This window comes from Phyllobates terribilis, unplaced genomic scaffold (genome assembly GCF_046119375.1).
Source record: "Phyllobates terribilis strain yellow unplaced genomic scaffold, ASM4611937v1 Scaffold_169__1_contigs__length_4117513, whole genome shotgun sequence".
NCBI classification, from domain to species: Eukaryota; Metazoa; Chordata; class Amphibia; order Anura; family Dendrobatidae; genus Phyllobates; species Phyllobates terribilis.
This window is the reverse complement of record NW_027362929.1, coordinates 181,328-208,032: the sequence shown is the minus strand read 5'-3', so window position 1 is coordinate 208,032 and position 26,705 is coordinate 181,328. Positions and strand designations below refer to the sequence as shown.

General features: G+C 45.1%; 20 non-coding genes and 2 pseudogenes across 20 annotated transcripts; 21 read left to right on the top strand and 1 right to left on the bottom strand.

Moving 5' to 3' along the window:
* Window positions 1-446: 446 nt before the first annotated feature.
* On the top strand, window positions 447-637 carry LOC141210428 (U2 spliceosomal RNA). Its single transcript, XR_012280596.1, has one exon. It is a non-coding gene; the product is annotated as a U2 spliceosomal RNA (small nuclear RNA).
* A 1,120-nt stretch (window positions 638-1,757) lies between these two features.
* Window positions 1,758-1,948, top strand: LOC141209635 (U2 spliceosomal RNA). Its single transcript, XR_012279828.1, has one exon. It is a non-coding gene; the product is annotated as a U2 spliceosomal RNA (small nuclear RNA).
* Window positions 1,949-3,068: 1,120 nt separating this feature from the next.
* LOC141209624 (U2 spliceosomal RNA) lies at window positions 3,069-3,259 on the top strand. Its single transcript, XR_012279817.1, has one exon. It is a non-coding gene; the product is annotated as a U2 spliceosomal RNA (small nuclear RNA).
* Window positions 3,260-4,380: 1,121 nt separating this feature from the next.
* On the top strand, window positions 4,381-4,571 carry LOC141209613 (U2 spliceosomal RNA). Its single transcript, XR_012279806.1, has one exon. It is a non-coding gene; the product is annotated as a U2 spliceosomal RNA (small nuclear RNA).
* Window positions 4,572-5,692: 1,121 nt separating this feature from the next.
* On the top strand, window positions 5,693-5,883 carry LOC141209602 (U2 spliceosomal RNA). Its single transcript, XR_012279795.1, has one exon. It is a non-coding gene; the product is annotated as a U2 spliceosomal RNA (small nuclear RNA).
* Window positions 5,884-7,003: 1,120 nt separating this feature from the next.
* On the top strand, window positions 7,004-7,194 carry LOC141209591 (U2 spliceosomal RNA). Its single transcript, XR_012279784.1, has one exon. It is a non-coding gene; the product is annotated as a U2 spliceosomal RNA (small nuclear RNA).
* A 1,124-nt stretch (window positions 7,195-8,318) lies between these two features.
* LOC141209580 (U2 spliceosomal RNA) lies at window positions 8,319-8,509 on the top strand. The gene has a single exon (XR_012279773.1). It is a non-coding gene; the product is annotated as a U2 spliceosomal RNA (small nuclear RNA).
* A 267-nt stretch (window positions 8,510-8,776) lies between these two features.
* On the bottom strand, window positions 8,777-8,882 carry LOC141210725 (U2 spliceosomal RNA; annotated as a pseudogene).
* A 107-nt stretch (window positions 8,883-8,989) lies between these two features.
* Window positions 8,990-9,164, top strand: LOC141210717 (U2 spliceosomal RNA; annotated as a pseudogene).
* Window positions 9,165-10,288: 1,124 nt separating this feature from the next.
* On the top strand, window positions 10,289-10,479 carry LOC141209569 (U2 spliceosomal RNA). The gene has a single exon (XR_012279762.1). It is a non-coding gene; the product is annotated as a U2 spliceosomal RNA (small nuclear RNA).
* A 1,119-nt stretch (window positions 10,480-11,598) lies between these two features.
* LOC141209557 (U2 spliceosomal RNA) lies at window positions 11,599-11,789 on the top strand. The gene has a single exon (XR_012279750.1). It is a non-coding gene; the product is annotated as a U2 spliceosomal RNA (small nuclear RNA).
* A 1,121-nt stretch (window positions 11,790-12,910) lies between these two features.
* On the top strand, window positions 12,911-13,101 carry LOC141210493 (U2 spliceosomal RNA). The gene has a single exon (XR_012280660.1). It is a non-coding gene; the product is annotated as a U2 spliceosomal RNA (small nuclear RNA).
* Window positions 13,102-14,222: 1,121 nt separating this feature from the next.
* On the top strand, window positions 14,223-14,413 carry LOC141210345 (U2 spliceosomal RNA). The gene has a single exon (XR_012280517.1). It is a non-coding gene; the product is annotated as a U2 spliceosomal RNA (small nuclear RNA).
* A 1,124-nt stretch (window positions 14,414-15,537) lies between these two features.
* On the top strand, window positions 15,538-15,728 carry LOC141209546 (U2 spliceosomal RNA). Its single transcript, XR_012279739.1, has one exon. It is a non-coding gene; the product is annotated as a U2 spliceosomal RNA (small nuclear RNA).
* A 1,120-nt stretch (window positions 15,729-16,848) lies between these two features.
* Window positions 16,849-17,039, top strand: LOC141209535 (U2 spliceosomal RNA). The gene has a single exon (XR_012279728.1). It is a non-coding gene; the product is annotated as a U2 spliceosomal RNA (small nuclear RNA).
* A 1,121-nt stretch (window positions 17,040-18,160) lies between these two features.
* Window positions 18,161-18,351, top strand: LOC141209523 (U2 spliceosomal RNA). Its single transcript, XR_012279717.1, has one exon. It is a non-coding gene; the product is annotated as a U2 spliceosomal RNA (small nuclear RNA).
* Window positions 18,352-19,474: 1,123 nt separating this feature from the next.
* LOC141209512 (U2 spliceosomal RNA) lies at window positions 19,475-19,665 on the top strand. Its single transcript, XR_012279706.1, has one exon. It is a non-coding gene; the product is annotated as a U2 spliceosomal RNA (small nuclear RNA).
* Window positions 19,666-20,784: 1,119 nt separating this feature from the next.
* Window positions 20,785-20,975, top strand: LOC141209501 (U2 spliceosomal RNA). The gene has a single exon (XR_012279695.1). It is a non-coding gene; the product is annotated as a U2 spliceosomal RNA (small nuclear RNA).
* A 1,122-nt stretch (window positions 20,976-22,097) lies between these two features.
* Window positions 22,098-22,288, top strand: LOC141209490 (U2 spliceosomal RNA). The gene has a single exon (XR_012279684.1). It is a non-coding gene; the product is annotated as a U2 spliceosomal RNA (small nuclear RNA).
* Window positions 22,289-23,408: 1,120 nt separating this feature from the next.
* On the top strand, window positions 23,409-23,599 carry LOC141209479 (U2 spliceosomal RNA). Its single transcript, XR_012279673.1, has one exon. It is a non-coding gene; the product is annotated as a U2 spliceosomal RNA (small nuclear RNA).
* Window positions 23,600-24,720: 1,121 nt separating this feature from the next.
* On the top strand, window positions 24,721-24,911 carry LOC141209468 (U2 spliceosomal RNA). Its single transcript, XR_012279662.1, has one exon. It is a non-coding gene; the product is annotated as a U2 spliceosomal RNA (small nuclear RNA).
* A 1,120-nt stretch (window positions 24,912-26,031) lies between these two features.
* On the top strand, window positions 26,032-26,222 carry LOC141209457 (U2 spliceosomal RNA). The gene has a single exon (XR_012279651.1). It is a non-coding gene; the product is annotated as a U2 spliceosomal RNA (small nuclear RNA).
* Window positions 26,223-26,705: the final 483 nt, after the last annotated feature.

Below are 26,705 nucleotides of genomic sequence, written 5' to 3'. Positions count from 1 at the left end.
GAATGTGGCAATGGAACGCTGGCTGCGCGTGTCATAATAGGCTCTGAGCCTTTATATACCTGCGCACAGCAGCAGCCACCTTCAGTCTGCTGCTGGACAGCCAGCAGCAGCAGCAGCAGGAGAGGTAATTAATCAGCAACCCTCCTGCTAAGGGTAGACAGCTGCTCGTTCCACCCCCCCCCCCCCGCCTTAATTGGTTCTCCTCCCTTCCGACGGTGTTGAGGCGGGTGGGAACAGCCGGGGGTTGAGGGTACTGTGCTAAAAGAGGTGGAGTTATGCAGATCTAAAACGCGTGGATTGCAGCAGCAGCAAGACGAAAAGTGCAGGCATGTGAGGGATCTAGAGGTTGACAGCATGTCTTCTTAACGGGAGTCCAGGTGGCCATCTCCACAAATGGACTTTTCAGAATCCTTGGGTGGCACCGTAGTCGGAAACCAATTCTGGTTATCGCTTCTCGGCCTTTTGGCTAAGATCAAGAGTAGTATCTGTTCTTATCAGTTTAATATCTGATACGTCCCCTATCTGGGGACCATATATTAAATGGATTTTTAGAACAGGGAGATGGAAAAAGAGCTTGCTCTGTCCACTCCACGCATTGACCTGGTATTGCGGTATCTCCAGGACCGGTGCACCCCTTCTTTAATGCAGTTTCTAAAATCAGAAAGAATTGAATTCAATGCTTTTTGTTCATTTTGCTTGTTTGTCGGATTTTGGGATGGACTCTTTGGCTTTGCTTTTCTTCTCCTCATTGGATTTTTCATGTTAAAAGTTGCAGAAGCCAGATGACAAGCTCATTTTGGTTCAACTTCAGCAACTGTGCATTGCATTGCCATGTAATGTAATGTAATGCAATGCTATCTATCTAGCTCTCCCTCTATACTTCCTTTTGGATAAACAGACATATTAGGCAAGCATTTTGGAGCTTTCACCTAAATAACTACAGGTGGTGAGATAAGCTGCACAATATAATTGACCTTTCAGTATATCGTTGCACACACACCATCTATTTAGCAAATGCCCTTGTTATCAACAGCAGCCTTTTAAACTCACCTGAGCTAACAGGTATGTGAGCTGGTTACTCTGCTGCGCTTAAAATTTCTTTTTTGGTTTGCTACAATGCCTTTTCTGAAACGTTGTCTCCCTCTGCTGGAACACTGACTTCTTTCATTTAATGCCTGCAGACTATAAAAGAGAAACCAACCCAAAAAGTTTGGTTGATTAGTCTGTGGCATTCTTTTAAACTGTTGCTTATGGCGGTCTCTGTGAGCTTCTCAGTGACATTCAGCCATCCAGGTATCCCGCCTGCAGTAGACGGAATGTGGCAATGGAACGCTGGCTGCGCGTGTCATAATAGGCTCTGAGCCTTTATATACCTGCGCACAGCAGCAGCCACCTTCAGTCTGCTGCTGGACAGCCAGCAGCAGCAGCAGCAGGAGAGGTAATTAATCAGCAACCCTCCTGCTAAGGGTAGACAGCTGCTCGTTCCACCCCCCCCCCGCCTTAATTGGTTCTCCTCCCTTCCAACGGTGTTGAGGCGGGTGGGAACAGCCGGGGGTTGAGGGTACTGTGCTAAAAGAGGTGGAGTTATGCAGATCTAAAACGCGTGGATTGCAGCAGCAGCAAGCCGAAAAGTGCAGGCATGTGAGGGATCTAGAGGTTGACAGCATGTCTTCTTAACGGGAGTCCAGGTGGCCATCTCCACAAATGGACTTTTCAGAATCCTTGGGTGGCACCGTAGTCGGAAACCAATTCTGGTTATCGCTTCTCGGCCTTTTGGCTAAGATCAAGTGTAGTATCTGTTCTTATCAGTTTAATATCTGATACGTCCCCTATCTGGGGACCATATATTAAATGGATTTTTAGAACAGGGAGATGGAAAAAGAGCTTGCTCTGTCCACTCCACGCATTGACCTGGTATTGCAGTATCTCCAGGACCGGTGCACCCCTTCTTTAATGCAGTTTCTAAAATCAGAAAGAATTGAATTCAATGCTTTTTGTTCATTTTGCTTGTTTGTCGGATTTTGGGATGGACTCTTTGGCTTTGCTTTTCTTCTCCTCATTGGATTTTTCATGTTAAAAGTTGCAGAAGCCAGATGACAAGCTCATTTTGGTTCAACTTCAGCAACTGTGCATTGCATTGCCATGTAATGTAATGTAATGCAATGCTATCTATCTAGCTCTCCCTCTATACTTCCTTTTGGATAAACAGACATATTAGGCAAGCATTTTGGAGCTTTCACCTAAATAACTACAGGTGGTGAGATAAGCTGCACAATATAATTGACCTTTCAGTATATTGTTGCACACACACCATCTATTTAGCAAATGCCCTTGTTATCAACAGCAGCCTTTTAAACTCACCTGAGCTAACAGGTATGTGAGCTGGTTACTCTGCTGCGCTTAAAATTTCTTTTTTGGTTTGCTACAATGCCTTTTCTGAAACGTTGTCTCCCTCTGCTGGAACACTGACTTCTTTCATTTAATGCCTGCAGACTATAAAAGAGAAACCAACCCAAAAAGTTTGGTTGATTAGTCTGTGGCATTCTTTTAAACTGTTGCTTATGGCGGTCTCTGTGAGCTTCTCAGTGACATTCAGCCATCCAGGTATCCCGCCTGCAGTAGACGGAATGTGGCAATGGAACGCTGGCTGCGCGTGTCATAATAGGCTCTGAGCCTTTATATACCTGCGCACAGCAGCAGCCACCTTCAGTCTGCTGCTGGACAGCCAGCAGCAGCAGCAGCAGGAGAGGTAATTAATCAGCAACCCTCCTGCTAAGGGTAGACAGCTGCTCGTTCCACCCCCCCCCCGCCTTAATTGGTTCTCCTCCCTTCCAACGGTGTTGAGGCGGGTGGGAACAGCCGGGGGTTGAGGGTACTGTGCTAAAAGAGGTGGAGTTATGCAGATCTAAAACGCGTGGATTGCAGCAGCAGCAAGCCGAAAAGTGCAGGCATGTGAGGGATCTAGAGGTTGACAGCATGTCTTCTTAACGGGAGTCCAGGTGGCCATCTCCACAAATGGACTTTTCAGAATCCTTGGGTGGCACCGTAGTCGGAAACCAATTCTGGTTATCGCTTCTCGGCCTTTTGGCTAAGATCAAGTGTAGTATCTGTTCTTATCAGTTTAATATCTGATACGTCCCCTATCTGGGGACCATATATTAAATGGATTTTTAGAACAGGGAGATGGAAAAAGAGCTTGCTCTGTCCACTCCACGCATTGACCTGGTATTGCAGTATCTCCAGGACCGGTGCACCCCTTCTTTAATGCAGTTTCTAAAATCAGAAAGAATTGAATTCAATGCTTTTTGTTCATTTTGCTTGTTTGTCGGATTTTGGGATGGACTCTTTGGCTTTGCTTTTCTTCTCCTCATTGGATTTTTCATGTTAAAAGTTGCAGAAGCCAGATGACAAGCTCATTTTGGTTCAACTTCAGCAACTGTGCATTGCATTGCCATGTAATGTAATGTAATGCAATGCTATCTATCTAGCTCTCCCTCTATACTTCCTTTTGGATAAACAGACATATTAGGCAAGCATTTTGGAGCTTTCACCTAAATAACTACAGGTGGTGAGATAAGCTGCACAATATAATTGACCTTTCAGTATATTGTTGCACACACACCATCTATTTAGCAAATGCCCTTGTTATCAACAGTAGCCTTTTAAACTCACCTGAGCTAACAGGTATGTGAGCTGGTTACTCTGCTGCGCTTAAAATTTCTTTTTTGGTTTGCTACAATGCCTTTTCTGAAACGTTGTCTCCCTCTGCTGGAACACTGACTTCTTTCATTTAATGCCTGCAGACTATAAAAGAGAAACCAACCCAAAAAGTTTGGTTGATTAGTCTGTGGCATTCTTTTAAACTGTTGCTTATGGCGGTTTCTGTGAGCTTCTCAGTGACATTCAGCCATCCAGGTATCCCGCCTGCAGTAGACGGAATGTGGCAATGGAACGCTGGCTGCGCGTGTCATAATAGGCTCTGAGCCTTTATATACCTGCGCACAGCAGCAGCCACCTTCAGTCTGCTGCTGGACAGCCAGCAGCAGCAGCAGCAGGAGAGGTAATTAATCAGCAACCCTCCTGCTAAGGGTAGACAGCTGCTCGTTCCACCCCCCCCCCCGCCTTAATTGGTTCTCCTCCCTTCCAACGGTGTTGAGGCGGGTGGGAACAGCCGGGGGTTGAGGGTACTATGCTAAAAGAGGTGGAGTTATGCAGATCTAAAACGCGTGGATTGCAGCAGCAGCAAGCCGAAAAGTGCAGGCATGTGAGGGATCTAGAGGTTGACAGCATGTCTTCTTAACGGGAGCCCAGGTGGCCATCTCCACAAATGGACTTTTCAGAATCCTTGGGTGGCACCGTAGTCGGAAACCAATTCTGGTTATCGCTTCTCGGCCTTTTGGCTAAGATCAAGTGTAGTATCTGTTCTTATCAGTTTAATATCTGATACGTCCCCTATCTGGGGACCATATATTAAATGGATTTTTAGAACAGGGAGATGGAAAAAGAGCTTGCTCTGTCCACTCCACGCATTGACCTGGTATTGCAGTATCTCCAGGACCGGTGCACCCCTTCTTTAATGCAGTTTCTAAAATCAGAAAGAATTGAATTCAATGCTTTTTGTTCATTTTGCTTGTTTGTCGGATTTTGGGATGGACTCTTTGGCTTTGCTTTTCTTCTCCTCATTGGATTTTTCATGTTAAAAGTTGCAGAAGCCAGATGACAAGCTCATTTTGGTTCAACTTCAGCAACTGTGCATTGCATTGCCATGTAATGTAATGTAATGCAATGCTATCTATCTAGCTCTCCCTCTATACTTCCTTTTGGATAAACAGACATATTAGGCAAGCATTTTGGAGCTTTCACCTAAATAACTACAGGTGGTGAGATAAGCTGCACAATATAATTGACCTTTCAGTATATTGTTGCACACACACCATCTATTTAGCAAATGCCCTTGTTATCAACAGCAGCCTTTTAAACTCACCTGAGCTAACAGGTATGTGAGCTGGTTACTCTGCTGCGCTTAAAATTTCTTTTTTGGTTTGCTACAATGCCTTTTCTGAAACGTTGTCTCCCTCTGCTGGAACACTGACTTCTTTCATTTAATGCCTGCAGACTATAAAAGAGAAACCAACCCAAAAAGTTTGGTTGATTAGTCTGTGGCATTCTTTTAAACTGTTGCTTATGGCGGTCTCTGTGAGCTTCTCAGTGACATTCAGCCATCCAGGTATCCCGCCTGCAGTAGACGGAATGTGGCAATGGAACGCTGGCTGCGCGTGTCATAATAGGCTCTGAGCCTTTATATACCTGCGCACAGCAGCAGCCACCTTCAGTCTGCTGCTGGACAGCCAGCAGCAGCAGCAGCAGGAGAGGTAATTAATCAGCAACCCTCCTGCTAAGGGTAGACAGCTGCTCGTTCCACCCCCCCCCCCGCCTTAATTGGTTCTCCTCCCTTCCAACGGTGTTGAGGCGGGTGGGAACAGCCGGGGGTTGAGGGTACTGTGCTAAAAGAGGTGGAGTTATGCAGATCTAAAACGCGTGGATTGCAGCAGCAGCAAGCCGAAAAGTGCAGGCATGTGAGGGATCTAGAGGTTGACAGCATGTCTTCTTAACGGGAGTCCAGGTGGCCATCTCCACAAATGGACTTTTCAGAATCCTTGGGTGGCACCGTAGTCGGAAACCAATTCTGGTTATCGCTTCTCGGCCTTTTGGCTAAGATCAAGTGTAGTATCTGTTCTTATCAGTTTAATATCTGATACGTCCCCTATCTGGGGACCATATATTAAATGGATTTTTAGAACAGGGAGATGGAAAAAGAGCTTGCTCTGTCCACTCCACGCATTGACCTGGTATTGCAGTATCTCCAGGACCGGTGCACCCCTTCTTTAATGCAGTTTCTAAAATCAGAAAGAATTGAATTCAATGCTTTTTGTTCATTTTGCTTGTTTGTCGGATTTTGGGATGGACTCTTTGGCTTTGCTTTTCTTCTCCTCATTGGATTTTTCATGTTAAAAGTTGCAGAAGCCAGATGACAAGCTCATTTTGGTTCAACTTCAGCAACTGTGCATTGCATTGCCATGTAATGTAATGTAATGCAATGCTATCTATCTAGCTCTCCCTCTATACTTCCTTTTGGATAAACAGACATATTAGGCAAGCATTTTGGAGCTTTCACCTAAATAACTACAGGTGGTGAGATAAGCTGCACAATATAATTGACCTTTCAGTATATTGTTGCACACACACCATCTATTTAGCAAATGCCCTTGTTATCAACAGCAGCCTTTTAAACTCACCTGAGCTAACAGGTATGTGAGCTGGTTACTCTGCTGCGCTTAAAATTTATTTTTTGGTTTGCTACAATGCCTTTTCTGAAACGTTGTCTCCCTCTGCTGGAACACTGACTTCTTTCATTTAATGCCTGCAGACTATAAAAGAGAAACCAACCCAAAAAGTTTGGTTGATTAGTCTGTGGCATTCTTTTAAACTGTTGCTTATGGCGGTCTCTGTGAGCTTCTCAGTGACATTCAGCCATCCAGGTATCCCGCCTGCAGTAGACGGAATGTGGCAATGGAACGCTGGCTGCGCGTGTCATAATAGGCTCTGAGCCTTTATATACCTGCGCACAGCAGCAGCCACCTTCAGTCTGCTGCTGGACAGCCAGCAGCAGCAGCAGCAGGAGAGGTAATTAATCAGCAACCCTCCTGCTAAGGGTAGACAGCTGCTCGTTCCACCCCCCCCCCGCCTTAATTGGTTCTCCTCCCTTCCAACGGTGTTGAGGCGGGTGGGAACAGCCGGGGGTTGAGGGTACTGTGCTAAAAGAGGTGGAGTTATGCAGATCTAAAACGCGTGGATTGCAGCAGCAGCAAGCCGAAAAGTGCAGGCATGTGAGGGATCTAGAGGTTGACAGCATGTCTTCTTAACGGGAGTCCAGGTGGCCATCTCCACAAATGGACTTTTCAGAATCCTTGGGTGGCACCGTAGTCGGAAACCAATTCTGGTTATCGCTTCTCGGCCTTTTGGCTAAGATCAAGTGTAGTATCTGTTCTTATCAGTTTAATATCTGATACGTCCCCTATCTGGGGACCATATATTAAATGGATTTTTAGAACAGGGAGATGGAAAAAGAGCTTGCTCTGTCCACTCCACGCATTGACCTGGTATTGCAGTATCTCCAGGACCGGTGCACCCCTTCTTTAATGCAGTTTCTAAAATCAGAAAGAATTGAATTCAATGCTTTTTGTTCATTTTGCTTGTTTGTCGGATTTTGGGATGGACTCTTTGGCTTTGCTTTTCTTCTCCTCATTGGATTTTTCATGTTAAAAGTTGCAGAAGCCAGATGACAAGCTCATTTTGGTTCAACTTCAGCAACTGTGCATTGCATTGCCATGTAATGTAATGTAATGCAATGCTATCTATCTAGCTCTCCCTCTATACTTCCTTTTGGATAAACAGACATATTAGGCAAGCATTTTGGAGCTTTCACCTAAATAACTACAGGTGGTGAGATAAGCTGCACAATATAATTGACCTTTCAGTATATTGTTGCACACACACCATCTATTTAGCAAATGCCCTTGTTATCAACAGCAGCCTTTTAAACTCACCTGAGCTAACAGGTATGTGAGCTGGTTACTCTGCTGCGCTTAAAATTTCTTTTTTGGTTTGCTACAATGCCTTTTCTGAAACGTTGTCTCCCTCTGCTGGAACACTGACTACTTTCATTTAATGCCTGCAGACTATAAAAGAGAAACCAACCCAAAAAGTTTGGTTGATTAGTCTGTGGCATTCTTTTAAACTGTTGCTTATGGCGGTCTCTGTGAGCTTCTCAGTGACATTCAGCCATCCAGGTATCCCGCCTGCAGTAGACGGAATGTGGCAATGGAACGCTGGCTGCGCGTGTCATAATAGGCTCTGAGCCTTTATATACCTGCGCACAGCAGCAGCCACCTTCAGTCTGCTGCTGGACAGCCAGCAGCAGCAGCAGCAGGAGAGGTAATTAATCAGCAACCCTCCTGCTAAGGGTAGACAGCTGCTCGTTCCACCCTCCCCCCCCCCGCCTTAATTGGTTCTCCTCCCTTCCAACGGTGTTGAGGCGGGTGGGAACAGCCGGGGGTTGAGGGTACTGTGCTAAAAGAGGTGGAGTTATGCAGATCTAAAACGCGTGGATTGCAGCAGCAGCAAGCCGAAAAGTGCAGGCATGTGAGGGATCTAGAGGTTGACAGCATATCTTCTTAACGGGAGTCCAGGTGGCCATCTCCACAAATGGACTTTTCAGAATCCTTGGGTGGCACCGTAGTCGGAAACCAATTCTGGTTATCGCTTCTCGGCCTTTTGGCTAAGATCAAGTGTAGTATCTGTTCTTATCAGTTTAATATCTGATACGTCCCCTATCTGGGGACCATATATTAAATGGATTTTTAGAACAGGGAGATGGAAAAAGAGCTTGCTCTGTCCACTCCACGCATTGACCTGGTATTGCAGTATCTCCAGGACCGGTGCACCCCTTCTTTAATGCAGTTTCTAAAATCAGAAAGAATTGAATTCAATGCTTTTTGTTCATTTTGCTTGTTTGTCGGATTTTGGGATGGACTCTTTGGCTTTGCTTTTCTTCTCCTCATTGGATTTTTCATGTTAAAAGTTGCAGAAGCCAGATGACAAGCTCATTTTGGTTATTGTGCAGCTTATCTCACCACCTGTAGTTATTTAGGTGAAAGCTCCAAAATGCTTGCCTAATATGTCTGTTTATCCAAAAGGAAGTATAGAGGGAGAGCTAGATAGATAGCATTGCATTACATTACATTACATGGCAATGCAATGCACAGTTGCTGAAGTAAGAACAGATACTACACTTGATCTTAGCCAAAAGGCCGAGAAGCGATAACCAGAATTGGTTTCCGACTACGGTGCCACCCAAGGATTCTGAAAAGTCCATTTGTGGAGATGGCCACCTGGACTCCCGTTAAGAAGACATGCTGTCAACCTCTAGATCCCTCACATGCCTGCACTTTTCGGCTTGCTGCTGTTTAATATCTGATACGTCCCCTATCTGGGGACCATATATTAAATGGATTTTTAGAACAGGGAGATGGAAAAAGAGCTTGCTCTGTCCACTCCACGCATTGACCTGGTATTGCAGTATCTCCAGGACCGGTGCACCCCTTCTTTAATGCAGTTTCTAAAATCAGAAAGAATTGAATTCAATGCTTTTTGTTCATTTTGCTTGTTTGTCGGATTTTGGGATGGACTCTTTGGCTTTGCTTTTCTTCTTCTCATTGGATTTTTCATGTTAAAAGTTGCAGAAGCCAGATGACAAGCTCATTTTGGTTCAACTTCAGCAACTGTGCATTGCATTGCCATGTAATGTAATGTAATGCAATGCTATCTATCTAGCTCTCCCTCTATACTTCCTTTTGGATAAACAGACATATTAGGCAAGCATTTTGGAGCTTTCACCTAAATAACTACAGGTGGTGAGATAAGCTGCACAATATAATTGACCTTTCAGTATATTGTTGCACACACACCATCTATTTAGCAAATGCCCTTGTTATCAACAGCAGCCTTTTAAACTCACCTGAGCTAACAGGTATGTGAGCTGGTTACTCTGCTGCGCTTAAAATTTCTTTTTTGGTTTGCTACAATGCCTTTTCTGAAACGTTGTCTCCCTCTGCTGGAACACTGACTTCTTTCATTTAATGCCTGCAGACTATAAAAGAGAAACCAACCCAAAAAGTTTGGTTGATTAGTCTGTGGCATTCTTTTAAACTGTTGCTTATGGCGGTCTCTGTGAGCTTCTCAGTGACATTCAGCCATCCAGGTATCCCGCCTGCAGTAGACGGAATGTGGCAATGGAACGCTGGCTGCGCGTGTCATAATAGGCTCTGAGCCTTTATATACCTGCGCACAGCAGCAGCCACCTTCAGTCTGCTGCTGGACAGCCAGCAGCAGCAGCAGCAGGAGAGGTAATTAATCAGCAACCCTCCTGCTAAGGGTAGACAGCTGCTCGTTCCACCCTCCCCCCCCCCGCCTTAATTGGTTCTCCTCCCTTCCAACGGTGTTGAGGCAGGTGGGAACAGCCGGGGGTTGAGGGTACTGTGCTAAAAGAGGTGGAGTTATGCAGATCTAAAACGCGTGGATTGCAGCAGCAGCAAGCCGAAAAGTGCAGGCATGTGATGGATCTAGAGGTTGACAGCATGTCTTCTTAACGGGAGTCCAGGTGGCCATCTCCACAAATGGACTTTTCAGAATCCTTGGGTGGCACCGTAGTCGGAAACCAATTCTGGTTATCGCTTCTCGGCCTTTTGGCTAAGATCAAGTGTAGTATCTGTTCTTATCAGTTTAATATCTGATACGTCCCCTATCTGGGGACCATATATTAAATGGATTTTTAGAACAGGGAGATGGAAAAAGAGCTTGCTCTGTCCACTCCACGCATTGACCTGGTATTGCAGTATCTCCAGGACCGGTGCACCCCTTCTTTAATGCAGTTTCTAAAATCAGAAAGAATTGAATTCAATGCTTTTTGTTCATTTTGCTTGTTTGTCGGATTTTGGGATGGACTCTTTGGCTTTGCTTTTCTTCTCCTCATTGGATTTTTCATGTTAAAAGTTGCAGAAGCCAGATGACAAGCTCATTTTGGTTCAACTTCAGCAACTGTGCATTGCATTGCCATGTAATGTAATGTAATGCAATGCTATCTATCTAGCTCTCCCTCTATACTTCCTTTTGGATAAACAGACATATTAGGCAAGCATTTTGGAGCTTTCACCTAAATAACTACAGGTGGTGAGATAAGCTGCACAATATAATTGACCTTTCAGTATATTGTTGCACACACACCATCTATTTAGCAAATGCCCTTGTTATCAACAGCAGCCTTTTAAACTCACCTGAGCTAACAGGTATGTGAGCTGGTTACTCTGCTGCGCTTAAAATTTCTTTTTTGGTTTGCTACAATGCCTTTTCTGAAACGTTGTCTCCCTCTGCTGGAACACTGACTTCTTTCATTTAATGCCTGCAGACTATAAAAGAGAAACCAACCCAAAAAGTTTGGTTGATTAGTCTGTGGCATTCTTTTAAACTGTTGCTTATGGCGGTCTCTGTGAGCTTCTCAGTGACATTCAGCCATCCAGGTATCCCGCCTGCAGTAGACGGAATGTGGCAATGGAACGCTGGCTGCGCGTGTCATAATAGGCTCTGAGCCTTTATATACCTGCGCACAGCAGCAGCCACCTTCAGTCTGCTGCTGGACAGCCAGCAGCAGCAGCAGCAGGAGAGGTAATTAATCAGCAACCCTCCTGCTAAGGGTAGACAGCTGCTCGTTCCACCCCCCCCCGCCTTAATTGGTTCTCCTCCCTTCCAACGGTGTTGAGGCGGGTGGGAACAGCCGGGGGTTGAGGGTACTGTGCTAAAAGAGGTGGAGTTATGCAGATCTAAAACGCGTGGATTGCAGCAGCAGCAAGCCGAAAAGTGCAGGCATGTGAGGGATCTAGAGGTTGACAGCATGTCTTCTTAACGGGAGTCCAGGTGGCCATCTCCACAAATGGACTTTTCAGAATCCTTGGGTGGCACCGTAGTCGGAAACCAATTCTGGTTATCGCTTCTCGGCCTTTTGGCTAAGATCAAGTGTAGTATCTGTTCTTATCAGTTTAATATCTGATACGTCCCCTATCTGGGGACCATATATTAAATGGATTTTTAGAACAGGGAGATGGAAAAAGAGCTTGCTCTGTCCACTCCACGCATTGACCTGGTATTGCAGTATCTCCAGGACCGGTGCACCCCTTCTTTAATGCAGTTTCTAAAATCAGAAAGAATTGAATTCAATGCTTTTTGTTCATTTTGCTTGTTTGTCGGATTTTGGGATGGACTCTTTGGCTTTGCTTTTCTTCTCCTCATTGGATTTTTCATGTTAAAAGTTGCAGAAGCCAGATGACAAGCTCATTTTGGTTCAACTTCAGCAACTGTGCATTGCATTGCCATGTAATGTAATGTAATGCAATGATATCTATCTAGCTCTCCCTCTATACTTCCTTTTGGATAAACAGACATATTAGGCAAGCATTTTGGAGCTTTCACCTAAATAACTACAGGTGGTGAGATAAGCTGCACAATATAATTGACCTTTCAGTATATTGTTGCACACACACCATCTATTTAGCAAATGCCCTTGTTATCAACAGCAGCCTTTTAAACTCACCTGAGCTAACAGGTATGTGAGCTGGTTACTCTGCTGCGCTTAAAATTTCTTTTTTGGTTTGCTACAATGCCTTTTCTGAAACGTTGTCTCCCTCTGCTGGAACACTGACTTCTTTCATTTAATGCCTGCAGACTATAAAAGAGAAACCAACCCAAAAAGTTTGGTTGATTAGTCTGTGGCATTCTTTTAAACTGTTGCTTATGGCGGTCTCTGTGAGCTTCTCAGTGACATTCAGCCATCCAGGTATCCCGCCTGCAGTAGACGGAATGTGGCAATGGAACGCTGGCTGCGCGTGTCATAATAGGCTCTGAGCCTTTATATACCTGCGCACAGCAGCACCCACCTTCAGTCTGCTGCTGGACAGCCAGCAGCAGCAGCAGCAGGAGAGGTAATTAATCAGCAACCCTCCTGCTAAGGGTAGACAGCTGCTCGTTCCACCCCCCCCCCCGCCTTAATTGGTTCTCCTCCCTTCCAACGGTGTTGAGGCGGGTGGGAACAGCCGGGGGTTGAGGGTACTGTGCTAAAAGTGGTGGAGTTATGCAGATAGAAAACGCGTGGATTGCAGCAGCAGCAAGCCGAAAAGTGCAGGCATGTGAGGGATCTAGAGGTTGACAGCATGTCTTCTTAACGGGAGTCCAGGTGGCCATCTCCACAAATGGACTTTTCAGAATCCTTGGGTGGCACCGTAGTCGGAAACCAATTCTGGTTATCGCTACTCGGCCTTTTGGCTAAGATAAAGTGTAGTATCTGTTCTTATCAGTTTAATATCTGATACGTCCCCTATCTGGGGACAATATATTAAATGGATTTTTAGAACAGGGAGATGGAAAAAGAGCTTGCTCTGTCCACTCCACGCATTGACCTGGTATTGCAGTATCTCCAGGACCGGTGCACCCCTTCTTTAATGCAGTTTCTAAAATCAGAAAGAATTGAATTCAATGCTTTTTGTTCATTTTGCTTGTTTGTCGGATTTTGGGATGGACTCTTTGGCTTTGCTTTTCTTCTCCTCATTGGATTTTTCATGTTAAAAGTTGCAGAAGCCAGATGACAAGCTCATTTTGGTTCAACTTCAGCAACTGTGCATTGCATTGCCATGTAATGTAATGTAATGCAATGCTATCTATCTAGCTCTCCCTCTATACTTCCTTTTGGATAAACAGACATATTAGGCAAGCATTTTGGAGCTTTCACCTAAATAACTACAGGTGGTGAGATAAGCTGCACAATATAATTGACCTTTCAGTATATTGTTGCACACACACCATCTATTTAGCAAATGCCCTTGTTATCAACAGCAGCCTTTTAAACTCACCTGAGCTAACAGGTATGTGAGCTGGTTACTCTGCTGCGCTTAAAATTTCTTTTTTGGTTTGCTACAATGCCTTTTCTGAAACGTTGTCTCCCTCTGCTGGAACACTGACTTCTTTCATTTAATGCCTGCAGACTATAAAAGAGAAACCAACCCAAAAAGTTTGGTTGATTAGTCTGTGGCATTCTTTTAAACTGTTGCTTATGGCGGTCTCTGTGAGCTTCTCAGTGACATTCAGCCATCCAGGTATCCCGCCTGCAGTAGACGGAATGTGGCAATGGAACGCTGGCTGCGCGTGTCATAATAGGCTCTGAGCCTTTATATACCTGCGCACAGCAGCAGCCACCTTCAGTCTGCTGCTGGACAGCCAGCAGCAGCAGCAGCAGGAGAGGTAATTAATCAGCAACCCTCCTGCTAAGGGTAGACAGCTGCTCGTTCCACCCCCCCCCCCGCCTTAATTGGTTCTCCTCCCTTCCAACGGTGTTGAGGTGGGTGGGAACAGCCGGGGGTTGAGGGTACTGTGCTAAAAGAGGTGGAGTTATGCAGATCTAAAACGCGTGGATTGCAGCAGCAGCAAGCCGAAAAGTGCAGGCATGTGAGGGATCTAGAGGTTGACAGCATGTCTTCTTAACGGGAGTCCAGGTGGCCATCTCCACAAATGGACTTTTCAGAATCCTTGGGTGGCACCGTAGTCGGAAACCAATTCTGGTTATCGCTTCTCGGCCTTTTGGCTAAGATCAAGTGTAGTATCTGTTCTTATCAGTTTAATATCTGATACGTCCCCTATCTGGGGACCATATATTAAATGGATTTTTAGAACAGGGAGATGGAAAAAGAGCTTGCTCTGTCCACTCCACGCATTGACCTGTTATTGCAGTATCTCCAGGACCGGTGCACCCCTTCTTTAATGCAGTTTCTAAAATCAGAAAGAATTGAATTCAATGCTTTTTGTTCATTTTGCTTGTTTGTCGGATTTTGGGATGGACTCTTTGGCTTTGCTTTTCTTCTCCTCATTGGATTTTTCATGTTAAAAGTTGCAGAAGCCAGATGACAAGCTCATTTTGGTTCAACTTCAGCAACTGTGCATTGCATTGCCATGTAATGTAATGTAATGCAATGCTATCTATCTAGCTCTCCCTCTATACTTCCTTTTGGATAAACAGACATATTAGGCAAGCATTTTGGAGCTTTCACCTAAATAACTACAGGTGGTGAGATAAGCTGCACAATATAATTGACCTTTCAGTATATTGTTGCACACACACCATCTATTTAGCAAATGCCCTTGTTATCAACAGCAGCCTTTTAAACTCACCTGAGCTAACAGGTATGTGAGCTGGTTACTCTGCTGCGCTTAAAATTTCTTTTTTGGTTTGCTACAATGCCTTTTCTGAAACGTTGTCTCCCTCTGCTGGAACACTGACTTCTTTCATTTAATGCCTGCAGACTATAAAAGAGAAACCAACCCAAAAAGTTTGGTTGATTAGTCTGTGGCATTCTTTTAAACTGTTGCTTATGGCGGTCTCTGTGAGCTTCTCAGTGACATTCAGCCATCCAGGTATCCCGCCTGCAGCAGACGGAATGTGGCAATGGAACGCTGGCTGCGCGTGTCATAATAGGCTCTGAGCCTTTATATACCTGCGCACAGCAGCAGCCACCTTCAGTCTGCCGCTGGACAGCCAGCAGCAGCAGCAGCAGGAGAGGTAATTAATCAGCAACCCTCCTGCTAAGGGTAGACAGCTGCTCGTTCCACCCCCCCCCCCCCCGCCTTAATTGGTTCTCCTCCCTTCCAACGGTGTTGAGGCGGGTGGGAACAGCCGGGGGTTGAGGGTACTGTGCTAAAAGAGGTGGAGTTATGCAGATCTAAAACGCGTGGATTGCAGCAGCAGCAAGCCGAAAAGTGCAGGCATGTGAGGGATCTAGAGGTTGACAGCATGTCTTCTTAACGGGAGTCCAGGTGGCCATCTCCACAAATGGACTTTTCAGAATCCTTGGGTGGCACCGTAGTCGGAAACCAATTCTGGTTATCGCTTCTCGGCCTTTTGGCTAAGATCAAGTGTAGTATCTGTTCTTATCAGTTTAATATCTGATACGTCCCCTATCTGGGGACCATATATTAAATGGATTTTTAGAACAGGGAGATGGAAAAAGAGCTTGCTCTGTCCACTCCACGCATTGACCTGGTATTGCAGTATCTCCAGGACCGGTGCACCCCTTCTTTAATGCAGTTTCTGAAATCAGAAAGAATTGAATTCAATGCTTTTTGTTCATTTTGCTTGTTTGTCGGATTTTGGGATGGACTCTTTGGCTTTGCTTTTCTTCTCCTCATTGGATTTTTCATGTTAAAAGTTGCAGAAGCCAGATGACAAGCTCATTTTGGTTCAACTTCAGCAACTGTGCATTGCATTGCCATGTAATGTAATGTAATGCAATGCTATCTATCTAGCTCTCCCTCTCTACTTCCTTTTGGATAAACAGACATATTAGGCAAGCATTTTGAAGCTTTCACCTAAATAACTACAGGTGGTGAGATAAGATGCACAATATAATTGACCTTTCAGTATATTGTTGCACACACACCATCTATTTAGCAAATGCCCTTGTTATCAACAGCAGCCTTTTAAACTCACCTGAGCTAACAGGTATGTGAGCTGGTTACTCTGCTGCGCTTAAAATTTCTTTTTTGGTTTGCTACAATGCCTTTTCTGAAACGTTGTCTCCCTCTGCTGGAACACTGACTTCTTTCATTTAATGCCTGCAGACTATAAAAGAGAAACCAACCCAAAAAGTTTGGTTGATTAGTCTGTGGCATTCTTTTAAACTGTTGCTTATGGCGGTCTCTGTGAGCTTCTCAGTGACATTCAGCCATCCAGGTATCCCGCCTGCAGTAGACGGAATGTGGCAATGGAACGCTGGCTGCGCGTGTCATAATAGGCTCTGAGCCTTTATATACCTGCGCACAGCAGCAGCCACCTTCAGTCTGCTGCTGGACAGCCAGCAGCAGCAGCAGCAGGAGAGGTAATTAATCAGCAACCCTCCTGCTAAGGGTAGACAGCTGCTCGTTCCACCCCCCCCCCGCCTTAATTGGTTCTCCTCCCTTCCAACGGTGTTGAGGCGGGTGGGAACAGCCGGGGGTTGAGGGTACTGTGCTAAAAGAGGTGGAGTTATGCAGATCTAAAACGCGTGGATTGCAGCAGCAGCAAGCCGAAAAGTGCAGGCATGTGAGGGATCTAGAGGTTGACAGCATGTCTTCTTAACGGGAGTCCAGGTGGCCATCTCCACAAATGGACTTTTCAGAATCCTTGGGTGGCACCGTAGTCGGAAACCAATTCTGGTTATCGCTTCTCGGCCTTTTGGCTAAGATCAAGTGTAGTATCTGTTCTTATCAGTTTAATATCTGATACGTCCCCTATCTGGGGACCATATATTAAATGGATTTTTAGAACAGGGAGATGGAAAAAGAGCTTGCTCTGTCCACTCCACGCATTGACCTGGTATTGCAGTATCTCCAGGACCGGTGCACCCCTTCTTTAATGCAGTTTCTAAAATCAGAAAGAATTGAATTCAATGCTTTTTGTTCATTTTGCTTGTTTGTCGGATTTTGGGATGGACTCTTTGGCTTTGCTTTTCTTCTCCTCATTGGATTTTTCATGTTAAAAGTTGCAGAAGCCAGATGACAAGCTCATTTTGGTTCAACTTCAGCAACTGTGCATTGCATTGCCATGTAATGTAATGTAATGCAATGCTATCTATCTAGCTCTCCCTCTATACTTCCTTTTGGATAAACAGACATATTAGGCAAGCATTTTGGAGCTTTCACCTAAATAACTACAGGTGGTGAGATAAGCTGCACAATATAATTGACCTTTCAGTATATTGTTGCACACACACCATCTATTTAGCAAATGCCCTTGTTATCAACAGCAGCCTTTTAAACTCACCTGAGCTAACAGGTATGTGAGCTGGTTACTCTGCTGCGCTTAAAATTTCTTTTTTGGTTTGCTACAATGCCTTTTCTGAAACGTTGTCTCCCTCTGCTGGAACACTGACTTCTTTCATTTAATGCCTGCAGACTATAAAAGAGAAACCAACCCAAAAAGTTTGGTTGATTAGTCTGTGGCATTCTTTTAAACTGTTGCTTATGGCGGTCTCTGTGAGCTTCTCAGTGACATTCAGCCATCCAGGTATCCCGCCTGCAGTAGACGGAATGTGGCAATGGAACGCTGGCTGCGCGTGTCATAATAGGCTCTGAGCCTTTTTATACCTGCGCACAGCAGCAGCCACCTTCAGTCTGCTGCTGGACAGCCAGCAGCAGCAGCAGCAGGAGAGGTAATTAATCAGCAACCCTCCTGCTAAGGGTAGACAGCTGCTCGTTCCACCCCCCCCCCCGCCTTAATTGGTTCTCCTCCCTTCCAACGGTGTTGAGGCGGGTGGGAACAGCCGGGGGTTGAGGGTACTGTGCTAAAAGAGGTGGAGTTATGCAGATCTAAAACGCGTGGATTGCAGCAGCAGCAAGCCGAAAAGTGCAGGCATGTGAGGGATCTAGAGGTTGACAGCATGTCTTCTTAACGGGAGTCCAGGTGGCCATCTCCACAAATGGACTTTTCAGAATCCTTGGGTGGCACCGTAGTCGGAAACCAATTCTGGTTATCGCTTCTCGGCCTTTTGGCTAAGATCAAGTGTAGTATCTGTTCTTATCAGTTTAATATCTGATACGTCCCCTATCTGGGGACCATATATTAAATGGATTTTTAGAACAGGGAGATGGAAAAAGAGCTTGCTCTGTCCACTCCACGCATTGACCTGGTATTGCAGTATCTCCAGGACCGGTGCACCCCTTCTTTAATGCAGTTTCTAAAATCAGAAAGAATTGAATTCAATGCTTTTTGTTCATTTTGCTTGTTTGTCGGATTTTGGGATGGACTCTTTGGCTTTGCTTTTCTTCTCCTCATTGGATTTTTCATGTTAAAAGTTGCAGAAGCCAGATGACAAGCTCATTTTGGTTCAACTTCAGCAACTGTGCATTGCATTGCCATGTAATGTAATGTAATGCAATGCTATCTATCTAGCTCTCCCTCTATACTTCCTTTTGGATAAACAGACATATTAGGCAAGCATTTTGGAGCTTTCACCTAAATATCTACAGGTGGTGAGATAAGCTGCACAATATAATTGACCTTTCAGTATATTGTTGCACACACACCATCTATTTAGCAAATGCCCTTGTTATCAACAGCAGCCTTTTAAACTCAACTGAGCTAACAGGTATGTGAGCTGGTTACTCTGCTGCGCTTAAAATTTATTTTTTGGTTTGCTACAATGCCTTTTCTGAAACGTTGTCTCCCTCTGCTGGAACACTGACTTCTTTCATTTAATGCCTGCAGACTATAAAAGAGAAACCAACCCAAAAAGTTTGGTTGATTAGTCTGTGGCATTCTTTTAAACTGTTGCTTATGGCGGTCTCTGTGAGCTTCTCAGTGACATTCAGCCATCCAGGTATCCCGCCTGCAGTAGACGGAATGTGGCAATGGAACGCTGGCTGCGCGTGTCATAATAGGCTCTGAGCCTTTATATACCTGCGCACAGCAGCAGCCACCTTCAGTCTGCTGCTGGACAGCCAGCAGCAGCAGCAGCAGGAGAGGTAATTAATCAGCAACCCTCCTGCTAAGGGTAGACAGCTGCTCGTTCCACCCCCCCCCCCCCGCCTTAATTGGTTCTCCTCCCTTCCAACGGTGTTGAGGCGGGTGGGAACAGCCGGGGGTCGAGGGTACTGTGCTAAAAGAGGTGGAGTTATGCAGATCTAAAACGCGTGGATTGCAGCAGCAGCAAGCCGAAAAGTGCAGGCATGTGAGGGATCTAGAGGTTGACAGCATGTCTTCTTAACGGGAGTCCAGGTGGCCATCTCCACAAATGGACTTTTCAGAATCCTTGGGTGGCACCGTAGTCGGAAACCAATTCTGGTTATCGCTTCTCGGCCTTTTGGCTAAGATCAAGTGTAGTATCTGTTCTTATCAGTTTAATATCTGATACGTCCCCTATCTGGGGACCATATATTAAATGGATTTTTAGAACAGGGAGATGGAAAAAGAGCTTGCTCTGTCCACTCCACGCATTGACCTGGTATTGCAGTATCTCCAGGACCGGTGCACCCCTTCTTTAATGCAGTTTCTAAAATCAGAAAGAATTGAATTCAATGCTTTTTGTTCATTTTGCTTGTTTGTCGGATTTTGGGATGGACTCTTTGGCTTTGCTTTTCTTCTCCTCATTGGATTTTTCATGTTAAAAGTTGCAGAAGCCAGATGACAAGCTCATTTTGGTTCATCTTCAGCAACTGTGCATTGCATTGCCATGTAATGTAATGTAATGCAATGCTATCTATCTAGCTCTCCCTCTATACTTCCTTTTGGATAAACAGACATATTAGGCAAGCATTTTGGAGCTTTCACCTAAATAACTACAGGTGGTGAGATAAGCTGCACAATATAATTGACCTTTCAGTATATTGTTGCACACACACCATCTATTTAGCAAATGCCCTTGTTATCAACAGCAGCCTTTTAAACTCACCTGAGCTAACAGGTATGTGAGCTGGTTACTCTGCTGCGCTTAAAATTTCTTTTTTGGTTTGCTACAATGCCTTTTCTGAAACGTTGTCTCCCTCTGCTGGAACACTGACTTCTTTCATTTAATGCCTGCAGACTATAAAAGAGAAACCAACCCAAAAAGTTTGGTTGATTAGTCTGTGGCATTCTTTTAAACTGTTGCTTATGGCGGTCTCTGTGATCTTCTCAGTGACATTCAGCCATCCAGGTATCCCGCCTGCAGTAGACGGAATGTGGCAATGGAACGCTGGCTGCGCATGTCATAATAGGCTCTGAGCCTTTATATACCTGCGCACAGCAGCAGCCACCTTCAGTCTGCTGCTGGACAGCCAGCAGCAGCAGCAGGAGAGGTAATTAATCAGCAACCCTCCTGCTAAGGGTAGACAGCTGCTCGTTCCACCCCACCCCCCCGCCTTAATTGGTTCTCCTCCCTTCCAACGGTGTTGAGGCGGGTGGGAACAGCCGGGGGTTGAGGGTACTGTGCTAAAAGAGGTGGAGTTATGCAGATCTAAAACGCGTGGATTGCAGCAGCAGCAAGCCGAAAAGTGCAGGCATGTGAGGGATCTAGAGGTTGACAGCATGTCTTCTTAACGGGAGTCCAGGTGGCCATCTCCACAAATGGACTTTTCAGAATCCTTGGGTGGCACCGTAGTCGGAAACCAATTCTGGTTATCGCTTCTCGGCCTTTTGGCTAAGATCAAGTGTAGTATCTGTTCTTATCAGTTTAATATCTGATACGTCCCCTATCTGGGGACCATATATTAAATGGATTTTTAGAACAGGGAGATGGAAAAAGAGCTTGCTCTGTCCACTCCACGCATTGACCTGGTATTGCAGTATCTCCAGGACCGGTGCACCCCTTCTTTAATGCAGTTTCTAAAATCAGAAAGAATTGAATTCAATGCTTTTTGTTCATTTTGCTTGTTTGTCGGATTTTGGGATGGACTCTTTGGCTTTGCTTTTCTTCTCCTCATTGGATTTTTCATGTTAAAAGTTGCAGAAGCCAGATGACAAGCTCATTTTGGTTCAACTTCAGCAACTGTGCATTGCATTGCCATGTAATGTAATGTAATGCAATGCTATCTATCTAGCTCTCCCTCTATACTTCCTTTTGGATAAACAGACATATTAGGCAAGCATTTTGGAGCTTTCACCTAAATAACTACAGGTGGTGAGATAAGCTGCACAATATAATTGACCTTTCAGTATATTGTTGCACACACACCATCTATTTAGCAAATGCCCTTGTTATCAACAGCAGCCTTTTAAACTCACCTGAGCTAACAGGTATGTGAGCTGGTTACTCTGCTGCGCTTAAAATTTCTTTTTTGGTTTGCTACAATGCCTTTTCTGAAACGTTGTCTCCCTCTGCTGGAACACTGACTTCTTTCATTTAATGCCTGCAGACTATAAAAGAGAAACCAACCCAAAAAGTTTGGTTGATTAGTCTGTGGCATTCTTTTAAACTGTTGCTTATGGCGGTCTCTGTGATCTTCTCAGTGACATTCAGCCATCCAGGTATCCCGCCTGCAGTAGACGGAATGTGGCAATGGAACGCTGGCTGCGCATGTCATAATAGGCTCTGAGCCTTTATATACCTGCGCACAGCAGCAGCCACCTTCAGTCTGCTGCTGGACAGCCAGCAGCAGCAGCAGCAGGAGAGGTAATTAATCAGCAACCCTCCTGCTAAGGGTAGACAGCTGCTCGTTCCACCCCACCCCCCCGCCTTAATTGGTTCTCCTCCCTTCCAACGGTGTTGAGGCGGGTGGGAACAGCCGGGGGTTGAGGGTACTGTGCTAAAAGAGGTGGAGTTATGCAGATCTAAAACGCGTGGATTGCAGCAGCAGCAAGCCGAAAAGTGCAGGCATGTGAGGGGTCTAGAGGTTGACAGCATGTCTTCTTAACGGGAGTCCAGGTGGCCATCTCCACAAATGGACTTTTCAGAATCCTTGGGTGGCACCGTAGTCGGAAACCAATTCTGGTTATCGCTTCTCGGCCTTTTGGCTAAGATCAAGTGTAGTATCTGTTCTTATCAGTTTAATATCTGATACGTCCCCTATCTGGGGACCATATATTAAATGGATTTTTAGAACAGGGAGATGGAAAAAGAGCTTGCTCTGTCCACTCCACGCATTGACCTGGTATTGCAGTATCTCCAGGACCGGTGCACCCCTTCTTTAATGCAGTTTCTAAAATCAGAAAGAATTGAATTCAATGCTTTTTGTTCATTTTGCTTGTTTGGCGGATTTTGGGATGGACTCTTTGGCTTTGCTTTTCTTCTCCTCATTGGATTGTTCATGTTAAAAGTTGCAGAAGCCAGATGACAAGGTCATTTTGGTTCAACTTCAGCAACTGTGCATTGCATTGCCATGTAATGTAATGTAATGCAATGCTATCTATCTAGCTCTCCCTCTATACTTCCTTTTGGATAAACAGACATATTAGGCAAGCATTTTGGAGCTTTCACCTAAATAACTACAGGTGGTGAGATAAGCTGCACAATATAATTGACCTTTCAGTATATTGTTGCACACACACCATCTATTTAGCAAATGCCCTTGTTATCAACAGCAGCCTTTTAAACTCACCTGAGCTAACAGGTATGTGAGCTGGTTACTCTGCTGCGCTTAAAATTTCTTTTTTGGTTTGCTACAATGCCTTTTCTGAAACGTTGTCTCCCTCTGCTGGAACACTGACTTCTTTCATTTAATGCCTGCAGACTATAAAAGAGAAACCAACCCAAAAAGTTTGGTTGATTAGTCTGTGGCATTCTTTTAAACTGTTGCTTATGGCGGTCTCTGTGAGCTTCTCAGTGACATTCAGCCATCCAGGTATCCCGCCTGCAGTAGACGGAATGTGGCAATGGAACGCTGGCTGCGCGTGTCATAATAGGCTCTGAGCCTTTATATACCTGCGCACAGCAGCAGCCACCTTCAGTCTGCTGCTGGACAGCCAGCAGCAGCAGCAGCAGGAGAGGTAATTAATCAGCAACCCTCCTGCTAAGGGTAGACAGCTGCTCGTTCCACCCCCCCCCCGCCTTAATTGGTTCTCCTCCCTTCCAACGGTGTTGAGGCGGGTGGGAACAGCCGGGGGTTGAGGGTACTGTGCTAAAAGAGGTGGAGTTATGCAGATCTAAAACGCGTGGATTGCAGCAGCAGCAAGCCGAAAAGTGCAGGCATGTGAGGGATCTAGAGGTTGACAGCATGTCTTCTTAACGGGAGTCCAGGTGGCCATCTCCACAAATGGACTTTTCAGAATCCTTGGGTGGCACCGTAGTCGGAAACCAATTCTGGTTATCGCTTCTCGGCCTTTTGGCTAAGATCAAGTGTAGTATCTGTTCTTATCAGTTTAATATCTGATACGTCCCCTATCTGGGGACCATATATTAAATGGATTTTTAGAACAGGGAGATGGAAAAAGAGCTTGCTCTGTCCACTCCACGCATTGACCTGGTATTGCAGTATCTCCAGGACCGGTGCACCCCTTCTTTAATGCAGTTTCTAAAATCAGAAAGAATTGAATTCAATGCTTTTTGTTCATTTTGCTTGTTTGTCGGATTTTGGGATGGACTCTTTGGCTTTGCTTTTCTTCTCCTCATTGGATTTTTCATGTTAAAAGTTGCAGAAGCCAGATGACAAGCTCATTTTGGTTCAACTTCAGCAACTGTGCATTGCATTGCCATGTAATGTAATGTAATGCAATGCTATCTATCTAGCTCTCCCTCTATACTTCCTTTTGGATAAACAGACATATTAGGCAAGCATTTTGGAGCTTTCACCTAAATAACTACAGGTGGTGAGATAAGCTGCACAATATAATTGACCTTTCAGTATATTGTTGCACACACACCATCTATTTAGCAAATGCCCTTGTTATCAACAGCAGCCTTTTAAACTCACCTGAGCTAACAGGTATGTGAGCTGGTTACTCTGCTGCGCTTAAAATTTCTTTTTTGGTTTGCTACAATGCCTTTTCTGAAACGTTGTCTCCCTCTGCTGGAACACTGACTTCTTTCATTTAATGCCTGCAGACTATAAAAGAGAAACCAACCCAAAAAGTTTGGTTGATTAGTCTGTGGCATTCTTTTAAACTGTTGCTTATGGCGGTCTCTGTGAGCTTCTCAGTGACATTCAGCCATCCAGGTATCCCGCCTGCAGTAGACGGAATGTGGCAATGGAACGCTGGCTGCGCGTGTCATAATAGGCTCTGAGCCTTTATATACCTGCGCACAGCAGCAGCCACCTTCAGTCTGCTGCTGGACAGCCAGCAGCAGCAGCACCAGGAGAGGTAATTAATCAGCAACCCTCCTGCTAAGGGTAGACAGCTGCTCGTTCCACCCCCCCCCCCGCCTTAATTGGTTCTCCTCCCTTCCAACGGTGTTGAGGCGGGTGGGAACAGCCGGGGGTTGAGGGTACTGTGCTAAAAGAGGTGGAATTATGCAGATCTAAAACGCGTGGATTGCAGCAGCAGCAAGCCGAAAAGTGCAGGCATGTGAGGGATCTAGAGGTTGACAGCATGTCTTCTTAACGGGAGTCCAGGTGGCCATCTCCACAAATGGACTTTTCAGAATCCTTGGGTGGCACAGTAGTCGGAAACCAATTCTGGTTATCGCTTCTCGGCCTTTTGGCTAAGATCAAGTGTAGTATCTGTTCTTATCAGTTTAATATCTGATACGTCCCCTATCTGGGGACCATATATTAAATGGATTTTTAGAACAGGGAGATGGAAAAAGAGCTTGCTCTGTCCACTCCACGCATTGACCTGGTATTGCAGTATCTCCAGGACCGGTGCACCCCTTCTTTAATGCAGTTTCTAAAATCAGAAAGAATTGAATTCAATGCTTTTTGTTCATTTTGCTTGTTTGTCGGATTTTGGGATGGACTCTTTGGCTTTGCTTTTCTTCTCCTCATTGGATTTTTCATGTTAAAAGTTGCAGAAGCCAGATGACAAGCTCATTTTGGTTCAACTTCAGAAACTGTGCATTGCATTGCCATGTAATGTAATGTAATGCAATGCTATCTATCTAGCTCTCCCTCTATACTTCCTTTTGGATAAACAGACATATTAGGCAAGCATTTTGGAGCTTTCACCTAAATAACTACAGGTGGTGAGATAAGCTGCACAATATAATTGACCTTTCAGTATATTGTTGCACACACACCATTTATTTAGCAAATGCCCTTGTTATCAACAGCAGCCTTTTAAACTCACCTGAGCTAACAGGTATGAGAGCTGGTTACTCTGCTGCGCTTAAAATTTCTTTTTTGGTTTGCTACAATGCCTTTTCTGAAACGTTGTCTCCCTCTGCTGGAACACTGACTTCTTTCATTTAATGCCTGCAGACTATAAAAGAGAAACCAACCCAAAAAGTTTGGTTGATTAGTCTGTGGCATTCTTTTAAACTGTTGCTTATGGCGGTCTCTGTGAGCTTCTCAGTGACATTCAGCCATCCAGGTATCCCGCCTGCAGTAGACGGAATGTGGCAATGGAACGCTGGCTGCGCGTGTCATAATAGGCTCTGAGCCTTTATATACCTGCGCACAGCAGCAGCCACCTTCAGTCTGCTGCTGGACAGCCAGCAGCAGCAGCAGCAGGAGAGGTAATTAATCAGCAACCCTCCTGCTAAGGGTAGACAGCTGCTCGTTCCACCCCCCCCCCGCCTTAATTGGTTCTCCTCCCTTCCAACGGTGTTGAGGCGGGTGGGAACAGCCGGGGGTTGAGGGTACTGTGCTAAAAGAGGTGGAGTTATGCAGATCTAAAACGCGTGGATTGCAGCAGCAGCAAGCCGAAAAGTGCAGGCATGTGAGGGATCTAGAGGTTGACAGCATGTCTTCTTAACGGGAGTCCAGGTGGCCATCTCCACAAATGGACTTTTCAGAATCCTTGGGTGGCACCGTAGTCGGAAACCAATTCTGGTTATCGCTTCTCGGCCTTTTGGCTAAGATCAAGTGTAGTATCTGTTCTTATCAGTTTAATATCTGATACGTCCCCTATCTGGGGACCATATATTAAATGGATTTTTAGAACAGGGAGATGGAAAAAGAGCTTGCTCTGTCCACTCCACGCATTGACCTGGTATTGCAGTATCTCCAGGACCGGTGCACCCCTTCTTTAATGCAGTTTCTAAAATCAGAAAGAATTGAATTCAATGCTTTTTGTTCATTTTGCTTGTTTGTCGGATTTTGGGATGGACTCTTTGGCTTTGCTTTTCTTCTCCTCATTGGATTTTTCATGTTAAAAGTTGCAGAAGCCAGATGACAAGCTCATTTTGGTTCAACTTCAGCAACTGTGCATTGCATTGCCATGTAATGTAATGTAATGCAATGCTATCTATCTAGCTCTCCCTCTATACTTCCTTTTGGATAAACAGACATATTAGGCAAGCATTTTGGAGCTTTCACCTAAATAACTACAGGTGGTGAGATAAGCTGCACAATATAATTGACCTTTCAGTATATTGTTGCACACACACCATCTATTTAGCAAATGCCCTTGTTATCAACAGCAGCCTTTTAAACTCACCTGAGCTAACAGGTATGTGAGCTGGTTACTCTGCTGCGCTTAAAATTTCTTTTTTGGTTTGCTACAATGC